The sequence below is a fragment of the Onychostoma macrolepis genome, chromosome 19 (assembly GCF_012432095.1).
Source record: "Onychostoma macrolepis isolate SWU-2019 chromosome 19, ASM1243209v1, whole genome shotgun sequence".
Classification (NCBI taxonomy): Eukaryota; Metazoa; Chordata; class Actinopteri; order Cypriniformes; family Cyprinidae; genus Onychostoma; species Onychostoma macrolepis.
In genome coordinates this window covers 292,044-310,078 of record NC_081173.1, presented here as the reverse complement: position 1 = coordinate 310,078, position 18,035 = coordinate 292,044, and the positions used below count along the sequence as shown (strand labels likewise).

At 38.9% G+C, this 18,035-nt stretch overlaps 1 pseudogene; it reads right to left on the bottom strand.

Moving 5' to 3' along the window:
- Window positions 1-962: 962 nt before the first annotated feature.
- On the bottom strand, window positions 963-12,268 carry LOC131525212 (myosin heavy chain, fast skeletal muscle-like; annotated as a pseudogene).
- Window positions 12,269-18,035: the final 5,767 nt, after the last annotated feature.

The following is an 18,035-nucleotide window of genomic DNA, read 5'->3' as shown; positions in this document are numbered from 1 at the left end:
CTGTAAATTATATAATGGTCCTGTTTTTGGATTGTGATACTGGTCTAGTAGAAATGGACAACATAATTACATTTTTTGTTTAATTTGGGAAATATATACACAAAGCAAAATGTATGTAAACTGTACCAAATATTTTCCATTGATTTAAAGATTTTTTATGAATCTTAACAATCGTAAAGCTGTTAAGACATCTCAGCTACTAAAGAGGATACTTGATGTAATATATTGATCTTTTTTTTTTTTTTGGATTGTATTGATTTACAGACTCATGTATTTTTTATACTGTTGTCGTATTGTACTTACGTATTGTATTGTAAAAAAGTCAGCGAGCGTGCTACTGCAGTGCTGTGAGCAAAACCGGACCTCTTGTATATTGTGGATACTCGTTAGTACATATTATTTGTTGTTTATTTTGTTCTTTTATTTTTGTCTTTCTTTTAATTTAAAAATACTTGATGTGTATGTAATTACTAGAAATTGCTGCAAATATAGTGAAACTGCTGTCTGTCCTGATTAAACCCATTCAAAATAGACAGCACAGAGAGAGCCATGAACCAGGTGACCGCATGGCAGTGAGATCAAAGCATGTCGCAACTGTTTCTCAACGGCTCTGTATGTAAGGTACATCAATTTTGGCATGCTTTGGAATGCTGCCTTTTGAAAGCAAACTTATTTTGAAGTTTTTTTGTGGTCTTGCCTTTTCTGTGTTGATGGGTTGATGTTTCCCGTTCCCTTTGTATTCTGATATTTCCTCTGTTATTGTTTCATGCAATGCATTTTTGTGTATAAATATACCCATTTTCTTTTATCTCCTTGAGTATTTTGTTGTATCTTTGTTACTATCGCAAGTTCAGTACACTGCATTTGTGTTCTTTACCACAACATGCCTCATCTTGTCTTTTAAAACAGTGATTGAATATGTGATAAAGTTTGAAAGTGGAAAAAAATAGTGGAGAACGAAGTCAAACTTTGCCATTTAATAGACACAGAAAAACTCAGCACAAGTCAGTCATATGCTTGCTTGTAGGTGTAGTTTCTTGTCTTCATTCTTCATCTTTAGTCTTGAAAATGCAAAAAAAAAACCCCAAAAAACGATTTTATTGAAAATGTTTCATAACTTTTATGTATAAAAAAGTAACTTTTCTCTACATAATTATCATCTGTTGTTACCTTCCCAGCTTCACGGCTCTTGGCTCTCAGCTTGTTGACCTGGGACTCTGCGATGTCAGCACGCTCATGAGACTCCTCCAGCTCATGCTGCACCTTCCTGTACCTGGACAGGTGAGTGTTGGCCTGCTCCTCCTGTTAGGATTGCACAAGATATCCAACCCCTTTCAGAGCATAGCACTCACGGAGTGTATTGAATAGAAAATGTCAAAACTTCACACTCAAGCCATTTGACATTAGACTTACAGCTTCTTCAGCTTGGCGTTTGTAGGCCTTCACTTTCAGCTGCAGCTTGTCTACCAGATCCTGAAGTCGGGTCACATTCTTCTTGTCTTCCTCAGTCTTTGGGTGTAAAATTGTTCATGGTCTTGGTTAAACTATGTATATTATCATGAAAGGTGTTAAATGTCTAATTCTTGTGTAGTTTTACCTGGTAGGTGAGCTCCTTCACTCTCCTTTCATATTTGCGCACTCCTTTCACAGCGTCTGCACCACGTCTCTGTTCAGCTTCAACTTCAGCCTCCAACTCACGCACCTTCAGTAGAGAGTTATTGTTGTCACCTGTCAAATCTCTACCATGGCCCGTTCATCTAAAGGTGTACTCACACTAGGCGATCTGAACCATGCTCGAGCACCCCCAAAGTCTGGTTCTTTTGAACCATGTCCTGGCCCTCTTGAAGAGGTGAGCCAGAGCATGGTTCAGTTGGGCTCTGGTGTGGTACACATGTAGTGTGATCGCTAACTGCTCTACTGTCATAATTTCTACAAAAACATCTATTACTACTTGGAAAGTAGCCATTTTCAGTTAATTTGAGTATTGAGTAATATAGGTTTATAACAGGTCTGGTTTTCACCTTATTGATAAACAGTTTTTATACTTTGCGAGGATAGCTGCAAATTCCTCAATCAATGTCGTCTGACTCCATAATCATTTTCTGATACGTGCAGCACAGTTAAATGAAAATCACTACACTGCATAAGTGATAAATATATTAGACAGTCTATTAGCGAAAGCGCTTTTCTTCCTGTTTTCTTCAAAACAAAAGTTGAATCGTAATGACGAAAGCCTGCTCCAACCCAGAACGTTAAGTGCAATGTAAGTGCAGGCGGGGGTATAATCGCACTCTGGCTCGGTACAAGGCAACCGTTCCTAGTGTGAGTACACCCTAAGTCTGTATTTAGCCTGTAATTTACCCTGGACTCCAGTTTCTGGAGCTGTTTCTTTCCGCCCTTCATGGCCAGACTCTCAGCCTCATCCAGACGGTGCTGCAGGTCTTTGATAGTCAGCTCCAGGTTCTTCTTCATCCTCTCCAGGTGAGCACTGGTGTCCTGCTCCTTCTTTAGCTCCTCGGCCATCATGGCAGCCTGAAATATAAGCCAATGAAAATGAGCTAACCAATATAGATAGAATTAGCTTCCATGAATGATCTCTTTGTTACCAGAGTCAAATAACTGTTTAAATTAGAATAGAGCAACAGAAAGTAAACACTCACATCAGTGATGGCCTTCTTGGCCTTCTCCTCTGCATTTCTGGCCTCCTGGACTGCATCATCCACCTCACCTTGAACCTGGACCAGATCAGTCTCAAGCTTCTTCTTGGTGTTAATAAGACTCGTATTCTGCAGGATTTAAGCAGGTAGTTTAGAGTATATTTAACTAAAACTGTATCATGTAAGCTGAATTTGCTCTTAGTATTTAATTATTTTCTGTACTTGTGAGTGCAGCAGTCCCACACGCTCGCTGGCATCCACCAGCTCCTGCTCCGCCACTTTGCGGCCTCTCTCTGTTTGCTCAAGTGCAGCTCTCAGCTCCTCAATCTCTGCTTGCATCAGGCTATTCCTGCGCTCCACCATGGCCACCTGCTCCTTCATGTCCTCATGTCCTCTGACAGCTTCATCAAGGTGCAGTTGGGCATCCTGTGGCAATGTTCTTTCTTTGTTAGTTGCATGTAATGCTTCAGCTAATTCATGTATCATATTCATATTATTAAACATTTAAACTCCTCATTCTACAGAGATACCTTGAGTTGGCCTTGGACGTTCCTGAGCTGTTTCTGGGCCTCAGCAGCCTGGCGGTTGGCATGGCTCAGCTGGACCTCCATCTCATTCAGATCTCCCTCCATCTTCTTTTTGACCCTCAGGGCATCATTTCTGCTCCTGACCTCAGAGTCCAGTGTGCTCTGCATGGAATCGATCACTCTTTGGCTGTTCCTCTTGATCTGTTCCATCTCCTCGTCCTTCTCAGCCAGCTTCCTGTCAATCTCGCTCTTCACCTGGTTCAGCTCCAGCTGCACACGAAGAATCTTGGACTCTTCATGCTCCAGGGTGCCCTGCAAGGAAAAAAGGAAATAATTGACTTACTTTTTAAACTTGTCAAAATGTACTATATGCCTCCAGAGTTATGGCACTACATTTGTGATTGTTTAAGAAGGAAATAAGTATGTTCGTTTAAGGTTTTGAACCACTACATAGACAATGTTTTAATATTATTCAAAGCACTGGTGTGATGTTAGTATTGTATCAAAGGAATGGCACCTCGGCTTCTTCAAGTGCAGCCTGGATCTCTGATTTCTCAGACTCCACTGTCTTCTTGGCTTTCTCTAACTCATGAATGCTCTTTCCAGTCTCTCCAAGCTGCTCAGTGAGGTCAGAAATCTCCTCTAAAAGTATTTAAAAATCAATAGTACATTTTCTGTTTTTTTTTTTTAATGCATTTTTTTTTTTTTAAATCCTTGCTGTAAAAATAAATGTGCCATTTACGTTGCAGATTCTTGTTCTCCCTCTTCAGGGTCTCGAGGTGGTCAAGAGCTTCTTCATAAGAGTTCTTCATTTTGAAAAGCTCAGTGCTGAGAGAACGAGCTTCTTTCTGAGCACCTTCTAGTTCAGCCTGGCTTTCCTCATACTTCTGCTTCCACTCTGATAGGACCTGAAAAAGAAATGTAGTCATTGTTAATTAGCCAAGTCCATGGTTCAAGGTTTAGATTTGAAGATTATCCACATCTTTCTTACCTTATCAAAGTTTCTCTGCTTCTTGTCAAGGTTGGCAGCCAATGCATTTGCCCTCTCCCCATCAATCATGAGGTCCTCTACTTCACCCTGCAGTCTCTGTTTGGTCTTTTCCAGTGAGGCACACTTGGAGTTCACTGCCTCAATGGATTCTTCAGCATCCTGCAGACGCTGTGCCAACTTTTTCCTGAAGAAAGTGGTATGAAATTATGAATTCTTATTATTAAATGTAGGGTACTGAAGACTTTTTTTGTTTTTTTCTGTATTTACTTGGCTTCCTCAAGCTCTTCAGTGCGTTGGATGGCATCAGTCTCATATTTGGCTCTCCACTGGGCCACCTCACTGTTGGCCTTAGACATTCCACGCTGGAGTTCAGCTTTGGCCTCCTGCTCCTCCTCATACTGCTCTCTGAGCAAATCACAGTCATGGCGGGCAGACTGAACCGCATGGGCCAGAGCATTCTTGGCCTATAAGGCACATTTTGGGAATTTAAACACTCTTCAAAAAGCATTAAAATCATTTGATTATCAAAACAAAATAATATGTGCAACTCTACCTTGACTTCTTCCTCAATATGTCTTTTGAGATCCTCGATTTGCTGAGTATAAGCCTGTTTTCCTCTAGTTAACTGTGAAACAAGTGCTTCTTTCTCTTCCAGTTGACTAAATTCACCTTAGAAAGAGGTTACAGATATTAGCATGAAATATAATAACAGAATCTTTAACTCAATTTTGTTTTGAGGTTTTTTTACACGTGTAGCTTACTCTCTTACCATTTTCAGTCTGAAGTCTTGCTCGTTGTGCATTCATGTCGTTCAACTGGCGACTATTTTCATCACTTTTGGCCTTGATTTCACTCAGCTGGTCTTCAAGTGTGCGGCACATCTTCTCTAAATTACCCTAAAGAGATTAGAGATTTAATGAATATGTTTGTAAAGATGATTGTGTACTTATCAATGATAATCTAGTGACATTACCTTTGCTTTAGCCACAGCCTCCATGTTGCTTGACAAGTCATCAATCTCCATCTTGTATTCACTCTTCTCCTTCTCCAGCTTCTGCTTGACCCGCTGGAGGTTGTCGATCTGTTCTCCGAGCTCAGCCACACTGTCTGCCTGCTTCTTTCGGAGAGCTGCAGCTGTAGCTTCATGCTGCAAGGTAGACTCTTCCAGATCACGACGCATCTTCTGGAATTCGGCTTCACGCTTCTTGTTCATCTCAATCTGGGCAGCAGTGGCACCACCAGCTTCCTCAAGCCTCTCACTGATCTCCTCAAGTTCCCTGGAGAGATCAGCTCTCTGCTTCTCCACTTTGGCACGAGCAGCTCGCTCTGCCTCAATCTCCTCTTCCAGCTCCTCGATACGGGCCTAATTGGAAAAAAAAAATAATAATTATTGATATTTGTAATGTGGATTTTTCCAGCTATGCATCTACTTCACCATTTCACATCAGATAGACTAGGGTTAGTGTTACCTGAAGTTCTTTGATCTTCTTCTGAAGCTGTGCTCCCAAAGTCTGTTCATCCTCAATCTTGCTGAGAAGCTGACTTGTCTCAAATTCCTTCCTGTTTTTAAAGTATTGTTTTGTAAAATGTGCCAAATACTTATTTTGTGTAACTGTGTAAAGTTAAAAATCTGATACCCACTCACTTTTTGATCTTCTCATCTGATTGCTGTTTGTCATTCTCCAGGTCCATTATGGACTCCTGGGCCAGTTTCAGATCACCCTCAAGCTTCCTCTTGGCTCTCTCAAGGTCCATACGGAGCTTCTTCTCTTGTTCCAGTGAGCCCTCAAGCTATTGTGACAAATCAGAGCATTAAAATATTAATTAGCAACAATATTAATTTCTCATTGATTCCCACTGATTCACAGTCTTATTCTTATGCCAAACATCTTACATCGTCCACTTGCTGCTCAAGCTTTGTCTTAGCTTTAGTCAGAGTGTTGACTTTGTCTTCCTCTGCTTGAAGGTCATCAAGAGTCTGCTGGTGTGCCTCTTGGAGGGCTTTCTTCTCTTTGGTCAGCTTAGCAATGCTCTCATCCTGAGAGGCCATCTCCTCCGTCAGGTTTTTCACCTAAATGGAAACATTGATTACTGTTTTCATTATCAACAGCCTGAATCACAATCTGTGATATATAATACTGACTTTATTTTCTGTTGCATGTTTCTCCTTCTCCACTTTGGCCAAGGTGAGCTCCAGGTCATCGATGTCTTTCTTCAGCTCGGAGCATTCATCCTCCAGTTTCCTCTTCTTGGCAGTCAGTTCAGCATTGATTTCCTCCTCATCCTCCAGTCTCTCGTTTGTCTCTTTGAGTTTGCCCTCGAGCTGGATCTTGCTTTTGATGAGCCCTTCACATCTCTCCTCAGCATCAGAGAGGTTTTCAGATTCCTGTTCATTGACATGGACATAGTTAATGACTCATGTTTGTTGCTGTAGGATCCATATTGGGATAAATAAGAGCTGAAATACTCACAGAAGTTACTTGCAGTAGAAGATCGTTTTTCTCCTGAACAAGTGACACCATTTTCTCCTCAAGCTCCTTTTTTTTAGCTAATGCCTTTGTTAAATCTTCTTTCATTTTTTCATAATTCTCCTTCATGGCTGCCATTTCTTTCTCAGTCTCTGCAGTCTTCAGAAGAGGCTTGATCTTGAAGTACACCTTCATCCATGGCCAATGTTTCACATTCATGAATGAGCGGATGTTGTATTGGATGGTATAAATTGACTCCCTGTGTAAATTGTAATCAGTAAATCAGTCTTTATCACTCTGTGGTACTAAACAGTTGTTTTCCAAACATTATTGTAAGTTCATTGTACCTCCTTTCCATCATTTTGACAAACTCCTTCCTCATGACATATCCACGGCACAAAGCCTGAGTCATGGTAACCAGATGTGCTAATTTCTCATCTCTCATCTCCTCAAGAGTACCCAACAGACCAGCTTTGAAGAACACCTACAACAACATTTGGAATATATTAGTGGTGTAGTGTTGAATAAGCCAATAAGTCATTTTCAGCGTAGATGTGGCCTGGGATACACTATATGGCCCTAATAATAATTGAGTTTGACTGTTCCAGTAATTCCAGTGGGAAAAAAAAAAAATATTATGTTCTATACTATACTATAGAATGACATTTGAGAGAATTCTGTCCTTTCTTTTTTGATGTAACAGTTTGGAGGCATGACAGCGTCCAGTACACAAAGTGGGGTCCATATATAATTTTTTGGGGTAATAACTTGTGGAAAAACTGGTGTGGTGTGGAATAACTTGACTGGCACAAAACCTAGACTTGAACCTCTATTCAAAAGCTTCGGGCCTTCCTTCCTCAGACTGTTGCAGTACATTTGGAAGCACTGAATTCTCTACAATGTCATTGTGTTGTAGCAGAGTCAAAAATGAGTAGGAAAGAGTTGAAATAGTTTTGTCCACATGGTGTATTTGCTGAGCAGCTCACCTTGGTGAGTCCAAATTTGTATTGGGTGTGGTCAACATCAATAGAGCCCAAGAGTTTCTCTGCAGCCTTTTTGTTGTCAATGAACTGTCCCTCAGGGATGACGCTAGCGTTTAATACTTTGTATCTAAAGGACATTTAGGGAAGACTCATATTCTTGTGTTATCATGTAAGGAAGCGGAGATTAGGTGATACATCATCTCTAAGTAAGAAGTTGCAAAAAGATGTCTTTACCTCTGCTTGAAGTCACCGTAGTGGATTCTGCTGGGGAAACCCTTCCTGCAGATTCTGATGCCCTCCAGGACACCATTACACCTGAGCTGGTGGATAACCAGGAAGTTCTCCATCAGACCTGAATTGCAAATGTTCTTAAGGTTCCAGACATTTTTTTTCAAAACTGTGATGCATTTGAGTCTTCAAGGATCAAGATTACCTGGAGTCTTGGATTCATTAGGAATCAAGCAGCGCACAAAGTGAGGGTGAGTGCTCCTCAGATTAGACATCAGTTTAGCCAAGTTCTCCTGTGGAAACGTTTGTAATTAATCTAATCTGTAATGTTGAAAAATTTCACAAACTTCATTAAGAGAGATAATCTGTTTACCCTAAAAAGTGCAGACACCGTCTGGAAGGAACCACCCTTCTTCTTGCCTCCTTTCTTTCCACCTCCCTCTGTTTTATATCAATGACAGAAGTTTTTTTTTTTTTTAGTTAATCTTGTTGCTTTCCATTAACCCCTTCAATAAATGTCTATTCACATCTTGTTGAATCTAACTGTTATCTTGAATCTACTTCATATTTTGAAACTCCAAAATCTTTGATCACATAGTTTGTTCCGTTCTGATGATCTTAATCTTTTTTCATTTTTTTTTTTTTCAAAGTTTTTGTATAAGCAGGTGTCTTGTACATAATTAAAACACAAAGGAATTGAGGAAATGCAGATGTTTGTACCTTCTGCACCTGGAACAGCGGCATACAGGAGGGCCAGCACTTTGAGTGATGACTTTTGGTAAAGTTGCACAACTGAGTCATTCAGTGGATCCTTGTTCTTGTCCAACCATCCACCAATGTTGTAGTCCACAGTGCCGGCGTAGTGCACCAGAGAGAAGTGGGCCTCTGGCTTACCTTTGGCAGGCTTGGGCTTCTGGAAAGCTGCAGTTTTGCCCAGATGCTGGTCATGCAGCTTGTTTTTGAAGCTTGTGTCTGTAGCCTTTGGGAACATGCACTCCTCTTCAAGGATGGAGAAGATGCCCATTGGCTGTTGAAGAAATATTCACACTCAAGTACAGCCACAGTGAGAATAGTTATTTTAATTTACTGAATATCCTCTTACTTTCTCAATGAGCTCAATGCAGGCAGCCAAGTCCATACCAAAGTCAATGAACTCCCATTCAATGCCTTCTTTTTTGTACTCATCTTGCTCCAAAACAAACATGTGATGGTTGAAGAACTGTTGCAGTTTCTCATTTGTGAAGTTGATGCAAAGCTGCTCCAAGCTGTTGAACTGATAATTCAACAGAAGCAATTATTGCAACTGACTGTTATCTTGTATGTCTTGATTCTTTCAGAGATGTTAATGACTGATACTCACATCAAAGATCTCAAATCCAGCGATGTCCAGCACACGATGTAGAACTGTCTAGGCTGCGTTGTGTTCAACATCTCATTGATACGGATGACCATCCACAGGAACATTTTCTCATAGACAGACTTGCAGAGTGCCGAGACTGAATTGCTCACCTGAGAAATTCAAAGGACTCTCACGATGACTATGTCTGAGACATTTCTCACTGTATCCATAAGTTAAATGTGTTGATAAAATCATCACCTGTGGTACTGTCTGGCCTTTGGTCACCATCTCGTTCCGACCTTCACTCTGGGGTAGCACAGAGCTTTCAGCATTTCAGCGGAGTTGAGGCACATGAGGTAGGCGATTTTATCAGCCGCTAAGGAAGCAGAGTTTTATGCATTATCATTGCTAATTAAGTGAATGTTTATATGTTAATATGTGCTAAACTTTGATCACCCTCATTGCCGTCAGGTTCGGCCTGCTCCTCTCTCTGCTTCTGTTTGAACTTCATGCTCCCATGATGCATCACAGCACCCGTCAGCTTGTAGATGCTGATTTTCTCATCAGCAGTGAAGCCAAGAATGTCAATGGCAGTCTGTTTTTACACAGACCAAATAAATCACATTGTTTATTGGAGTCAAAAAAGAAGGCTATTTTATGCTGTGTCATGCAGTATTCAGTTAAGGCTGCTGTTATTCTGATGTTTGTTTGCTCAGATATATTGCATAGAATCTAAAATACTACTACTAATAATAATATTGCAGCTGTCCACATACATCTGTGGCAATGAACTCCTCCACGTCATCGATACTCTTGACAGAGATTTCACCTTGACTGATCATTGGATAGTCATAAGGGTTGGTGGTGATGAGCAGGGCCTCTGTAAAGAGTTGATGTGCAGTATGTTAATAGTGCTCTCAAACATGGAAACAACTGAAACACAATCCTGTAGATTTCTCACCGAGCAGCTCTGGCTTGTGTCCAGTCATGAGCTGGTAGAAGATGTGGTAACTCCTCTCAGCAGACAGCTGGAATGTTACCCTTGACTTTTCTAGCAGATCTTTCCATGAAAGAAAAAAAAAGAGGAAAAAGTACTTGTTCAATTGATTAACCCACATCTTAGCCTCCAAATAAAATGTTTGGCTTAAAACAGTGTTTACTCACAAGTTTCAATATCTGCTTTGGCCAGTTTACCAGTGGTCCCAAAGTGAATCCTGATGAATTTACCCTAGATTGAAATCATTGATAAAAGCTCAACTGTTTGCCTGCTTTGAAATTGTGATTGAAAATTTATGATGTTATTAATGATGAGTCATAGGTGCAACTTACAAAACGAGAGGAGTTATCGTTCCTTATAGTCTTGGCATTACCATAAGCCTCCAGCAGAGGGTTGGCTGCAATGATCTGGTCTTCCAGTGATCCCTAGATGTAATTGCAGGACAGTGGGTAGTCGTGGGGTGAATTACAAACACTGTCATTATTAATAACATTGTCTAGAATAGGTATTCACTAACCTGCATTTTTCCAGGGACAGGCTCTGCCTTCTTTGGACTAGACATCGCAACAGTTGCAAAGTACTGAATGACACGCTTTGTGTTCACAGTCTTTCCTGCACCAGATTCTCCGCTGGAGATTTATATGAGATCATCATTTAGTCATAAATCTTTTATTGATTTACAATTATAATTGAAAAGCTTCAGGTTGTGTCAGCAGAAGAATATTTACTCACGTAATCAGGACAGACTGATTCTCACGATCTGAAATTAAATCGTAAAATGTTAACAGGATTTCTAAAATAGGTAGCACTCTATATTAACTTGAAGCTATAAAGTGTTTGTGAAGTTTGTTATTTTTCTTGCAATGGTATTAGATTAATAGGCTACATCCTAAACTTCATTTATTTATTCATATACATGCATATAGAAGAACGTAACTTTTTATACAATAATGCAAACTCATGGTTTTTATGAAGTACTTACTAATTATACATTAATTTGAACTGTACCACTAATTTTTCTCAGCTAAGGATAAAAAACATCAGTCCTCTTTCATTTATACATATACGATTAGGATTTAGCTCATCTATGAACTCTGTCAAAATAGCAATTTATAGAATTTTATCTTTTTAACTGTTATTTGTTGAGACTGCTGGAATCCACTTACCAGTGAGCATAAACTGGTAGGCGTTGTCAGAGATGGAGAAGATGTGAGGTGGGGCTTCAATCCTCTTCTTGCCTCGGTATCCAGCCACAACAACTGCGTCGTACACTGGGAGCCATTTGTATGGATTGACAGTGGCGCAGAACAAGCCAGAGTAGGTCTGAAATGGAGATCGTCCAGTTTTACAATGTTGCTGCCCTATTCCAGGAATAAATTCTGATTTGCTTACATAGATCATCCATGCTGCGTAACGCTCTTTGAGGTTAAACAGCACAGCAGGCTCATTGAGGTGGGTCATCATGGCCATGTCCTCCATTTTGTCAAACTTGGGAGGATTCATTGGAAGATTTCATCTTCTTTTACTGTGACCGTCTGTAATGAACATTGTTTAGACTTTTTGTACACACATTTCTACACTATTTAAGAAAAACTTCTGAACTCAAGCACAGTAACATATGAAATAGTTTTTTGATTGTTTGTTTGTTTACTCTATGATACTTACTTTCCCACAGTGAGTTTTGACAGTAGCTTTGCCACCCTCTCTACTAACAAGAGTACTTTTCAGGTACATCTCAGCTTGATCTGTCACGAAGAATGCTGATTTGGCGTCAAAGGGGGTGTTCTGAGCCTCGAGTCGCTCTCTTTCTGGCTTCCGGAGGTAAATGGCCGCCGGGCCGAAACACTCCATTTCACCATCTCCCATGATTGTACTTCACTGTGGAGCAGAACTGACATCACCATGCTGATATACTTAGATTCACTTTTTGATTGTCATTGTCTAACTTTCAACTCTAACTCTCCTAATACAGTCCAATCAGTGAAACCTCCAAACAGATCATATTGTCACAAGTTATTTACCCTGTATTATACTCAGATATAAATCGCAGCAGTCAAGTTCAGGATTCTGAAAAAAATATATAAATGACTAGTCACACACACACATATATATATATGTATATATAATGATAGATAGATAGATGGATAGATAGATGGATGGATAGATAGATAGATAGATAGATAGATAGATAGATAGATGGATGGATAGAAGGTTTAACTCACCCACCTTTGATGGGCAACTGTGCTGCAATCAGAGGCTGTCGTTTATATAGTGTATTTACTGAACACTCAGCTAAACTGTCCAGCCGGATTTGGTCATGTTCTTCTACTTGGTTTATGATGATGTATCTCAGTCCTAGTGGAAAATAGCAACATGTTGTCCTTCATTTGTTTTTTTGGTTTGCTGGAGCATGTGATATTTTAATTATCCTTATGGTTTACATCAACTGAACATCCTTTCTATACTTATATTCATGATGTTGATATGTTTTAATTTTAAAGCAATAACACATTCATCATAGACATTTGGATAATACACTTATATGGCATAAAAGTTTTACAGTCTGTGCTTTTTTCATGTTGTGTTTCTTCTTTTTAATGTAGGCTTTCTTGTTGTGTGTATTTGCTAGTTTACAATGTTTAATTTGTTGTCACTGGGGTCTTATTTCAATATCGAATCTTATTTTAATCTTGGCAAAGAGGAGGAACTTGCTTCAGATGTGAAGAAGCAGTCAGCTGCCACTGCTATTTAAGTTTAGAGGTGACAGCAAGACTGACACAATGTGATGACTAAAAGTTTTTACTTTTGATAAAAGGTAATATACAACTTGTGTTTTGGCCAACTATCTATTACATAACGATTGATATTGCTAAATCACATGTCATTTACCATTCTTACCTTTGCTTTACCTGATAAATTCCTGTGTTCAGCAAGTTCTAACATTTGTTTTTGGACATTTAGCATCCATATTATTTCCTCTTCAATTGCAAATACAGTCAAGTAACAGTGTGCATATAATGTCAACTTTTGGACACATATTTAAATATTTTACAAAATTGTAATTCTAAAAAATGTAATTTCTAGTTCGATCACAGGAATGTGAGAAAAGATTTTCCTCTTGACCAATCTGAGAGGTCTGGCAAGCAGGGCATTAAACCCTAGATGAATTACCAGAGCTGGACCGTAACAGTCCTTCCAAATGAAAAAATAATATCTCTGGCTGATTTTTATTGGGCAATAAAACCTCAGTGGTCACTGCACATACGAATCTTATTTCATGGTGTTATAATGTCAAAGTTATAAACAGCATGTTCATATATGGACAAATCATAAATATAGCACAGTGAGAGCTCATGTTTATATTATAAAGTTTAGGTTACTCATCCAGGCCACGGTGAACCTATCATGACATTACTGTAAGATTTTTCAGTAAGTACACTGCTTTTTTCCAATTTACTGTACCTTTGAAATAAATGAATAAAAAATGTAATAAACAATGTTTATAAATTGCTTTAGAGTCTAGACTATCTAGATTTATGTTTTGTTAACATTTATTAGCTGCTGCAGTATACTATTGTTGTAGATTGTTACCAGCTATTAACTGACTTTGTGTTAGAGTCACAAGCCTAAGAATTTTTCTTTATTTAAATATAAATTTACAGACAACAGTCAATGTGTGGTTTAGTACTTATTCATCTTTGGGCCAAATGGTTCTGAGCATCGTGAGTTACATTTCCAGATGCATTTCTACATGAATACGGTACGGTTTGTAATCATACCACATCTGTTTTAAGTGCATGAAGTCAAATATGAAGCATCAAACCACAAAATAATTTACTTGTCTTGAATGTAGTTTTTGCATTGTTGATCCAGTATGTAGGAATACAATTTAGAATACAATTCTGAAAGACTGTCTTCATGCAAGTAAAACAGTCAAGTCAGAATACAAAAAATGAAATTTGCAGAGCGGACAATAGTCTGGAGGGATTTCAGAGAATAGTGCCAAAACATCCAGTCAGCAGTCCGAACCGACCAAACCGGCCACCGGTACCAACCAGGTACAGTGGGGCAAAAAAGTATTTAGTCAGCCACCAATTGTGCAAGTTCTCCCACTTAAAAAGATGAGAGAGGCCTGTAATTTTCATCATAGGTATACTTCAACTATCAGAGACAAAATTAGAAAAAAAAATCCAGAAAATCACATTGTAGGATTTTTAAAGAATTAATTGGTAAATTCCTCGGTAAAATAAGTCTGTCCTCCACTCGTTACCTGTATTAATGTCATCTGTTTGAACTTGTTATCAGTATAAAAGACACCTGTCCACAACCTCAAACAGTCCAACTCCAAACTCCACCATGGCCAAGACCAAAGAGCTGTCAAAGGACACCAGAAACAAAATTGTAGACCTGCACCAGGCCGGGAAGACTGAATCTGCAATAGGTAAGCAGCTTGGTGTGAAGAAATCAACTGTGGGAGCAATTATTAGAAAATGGAAGACATACAAGACCACTGATAATCTCCCTCGATCTGGGGCTCCACGCAAGATCTCACCCCAGAACCACACGGGGGACCTAGTGAATGACCTGCAGAGAGCTGGGACCAAAGTAACAAAGGCTACCATCAGTAACACACTGCGCCGCCAGGGACTCAAATCCTGCAGTGCCAGACGTGTCCCCCTGCTTAAGCCAGTACATGTCCGGCCCGTCTGAAGTTTGCTAGAGAGCATTTGGATGATCCAGAAGAGGATTAGGAGAATGTCATATGGTCAGATGAAACCAAAATAGAACTTTTTGGTAAAAACTCAACTTGTCGTGTTTGGAGGAGAAAGAATGCTGAATTGCATCCAAAGAACACCATACTTACTGTGAAGCATGGGGGTGGAAACATCATGCTTTGGGGCTGTTTTTCTGCAAAGGGACCAGTCCGTGTAAACGAAAGAATGAATGGGGCCATGTATCGTGAGATTTTGAGTGAAAACCTCCTTCCATCAGCAAGGGCATTGAAGATGAAACGTGGCTGGGTCTTTCAGCATGACAATGATCCCAAACACACCGCCCGGGCAACAAAGGAGTGGCTTCGTAAGAAGCATTTCAAGGTCCTGGAGTGGCCTAGCCAGTCTCCAGATCTCAACCCCATCGAAAATCTTTGGAGGGAGTTGAAAGTCCATGTTGCCCAGCGACAGCCCCAAAACATTACTGCTCTAGAGGAGATCTGCATGGAGGAATGGGCCAAAATACCAGCAACAGTGTGTGAAAACCTTGTGAAGACTTACAGAACACGTTTGACCTCTGTCATTGCCAACAAAGGGTATATAACAAAGTATTGAGATGAAATTTTGTTACTGACCAAATACTTATTTTCCACCATAATTTGCAAATAAATTCTTTAAAAATCCTACAATGTCATTTTCTGGATTTTTTTTTCTTATTTTGTCTCTCATAGTTGAGGTATACCTATGATGAAAATTACAAGCCTCGCTCATCTTTTTTAATGTGAGAACTGGTGGCTGACTAAATACCTTTTTGCCCCACTGTATACACAGATTCCAAGGAACGGTGAGAAACAAAGCAGTAACCTGCATCATATTCCGCCAGTAGACCACGGAGATCAGCGTAGGGGAATCGTACTAGATGAGCCTTGATTTTTACCAGCAGGCTGCCACGTTTACCCCATCGTCTCTGTCGCTTTCTCCGAAGAGATGGATACGGCGTTCGACAGAGGTAAGCAGGTAATCCATGTAGAAGTGGAGGAGGGGGCAAAGTTTTCTGTCTACCCAAATCGTGAATTACATTATTTTCCATGGCAGATCTAATGTTGAGAAACGCTTGGCGATCATACACCAGTGGAGAGTCTGCATTTTTTAAAAACAGTCGATAAAAACAACACAAACACAAATAAAACTGAAAGCAGCAGATGGCTGGCCAAACACACTGGCACCATCTTTCAATGATGGTGGATGAGTGGAAAGTGGCAGTAAATTATTTTATTTGTTACTGCAGTGTAGTTCACTCAGTGAACCTTGATGGGTTTGGGCTACACCAGCTGGAGAGCACAGCAGGTTCAGTCCCATCAGCTCAGAGCAGGAGACTGATACTACAGACTCACCAAAACTGGACAGTGGATTTCTGCTAGCAGCGATATGGTTCAGTGGCACAATGTGCAGCCAATGCTTTTGCAGCAATTGCATTGGGGGACTTTAAGTGTTGTTGCCAAACTTTGCTGACATGCCTCAAATAATTGAGGCTGTTATTGAGATAAGTGTGAGAGGGGGAGGGATCATGTGATGCGTTTAAAGACACACCTCTTCTGCAAGGTCTAATCCACAACCATCCAAACACCAGAAAAAAAAAAAAAAAAAAACAGGTAACACTTTATAATAACATTCAGTTGTAAGTAATTTATAAGTTATGAGTTAATGATGAACTAATCATTTACAAGTCAAGTCAAGTCACCTTTATTTATATAGCGCTTTTACAATACAGATTGTGTCAAAGCACTTAACAGTATCAAATTGGAGGATGGAGTGTCAGTAATGTATAATGATAAGATTAAACACTCAATTTTCAGTTAAATGTATTTCATTATTGAATTCAGAGATGTCATTGTCTAGCTCAGTTTAGTTTAAATAGTATCTGTGCAATCAAATCGGCGATAATCGCTAGAAATTAAGTGTCCCCAATTTACAAAACATTCATAAGCAATTAATAAGTGATATGCTAACAATTTGTGTATGTTTTGTTAATTCATTTACAAGTCATTTACAAGTAATTACTTGATGAACTAATCATCTACAAAACATGACTATGCGTTCATAAATGATTATTACGTAATATGCTAACGATTTACAATTCTGTCGTAAGTTATCTTTAAAAAATAGCATTATGAAATAATCAAACAGATCCTTAGTAAAAGGTTAATACACTGAAACAAATGATGCTAAAATATGCATAAAATAATGTTGAAAGTTAGTCAACTAAATTTGTTTATTTAAATGTAGCTAAAATAAATTGATTGCAACCACTTATCTTAAAAAAGTAAATTCAATGAACAATTTTTTCAGTATAGTTACTAGTTAAGTTACTAGTTAATATATTATTAATCACTTATAAATCATTGAAATGTCAAAAAACAACAACAAAAAACCCAAATTGTACTATTATCTCACAGCGTTAAAATACTCCATGTGTGTCAGAGAAGACATCTGTCTACACCCTCACTAGTCAGCTTTTACATTGCAGTACACTACAAAGTATTCAAAACCTGTTGTGTAAACACATGAATAAATCATTTACAAAGCTTTCTGCATGTCCTAATCTAAAGTGTAAACTACTCATCACATTATTTTATTGTCAAAACACTGCACATAAATACATATATTTTTTGCAAACAAATTATCAAAAAGTAGGCTAAATGAAACTTTAGAATCTAAACTGGGAATCGATAAGAATTGAAATAAGCAGAATCGGAATGGATAAAATTAAAACAATACCCAACCTTAGACACATGTTGTGAAGTTCACTGATTTCTGAGCATTTTATGAACACTGATCAGTTGATAGCAAAATTCAAAAAGGTGGTTCTTTGGTGCAATGTGCACACTCATGGCCATACTGAGAAAGTGTTACAGTTTTCTGAAGAGACTAAAGATTTGTTTTCTTTTCAATGTTTACTTTGTTTGCCTAAAATGAACCAATATTATAGACTTTAATATCTCTTTGAAAAAGAACTTTGTAACTTTTAATGAGTTCTGTAGGAGTGTAAAATAAATAATAAAAAACATGATTATCTTCATTCAGTTGTTCCATTTCAACAGGTTTTGTAACATAAAAACTCTTAATTCCAAAG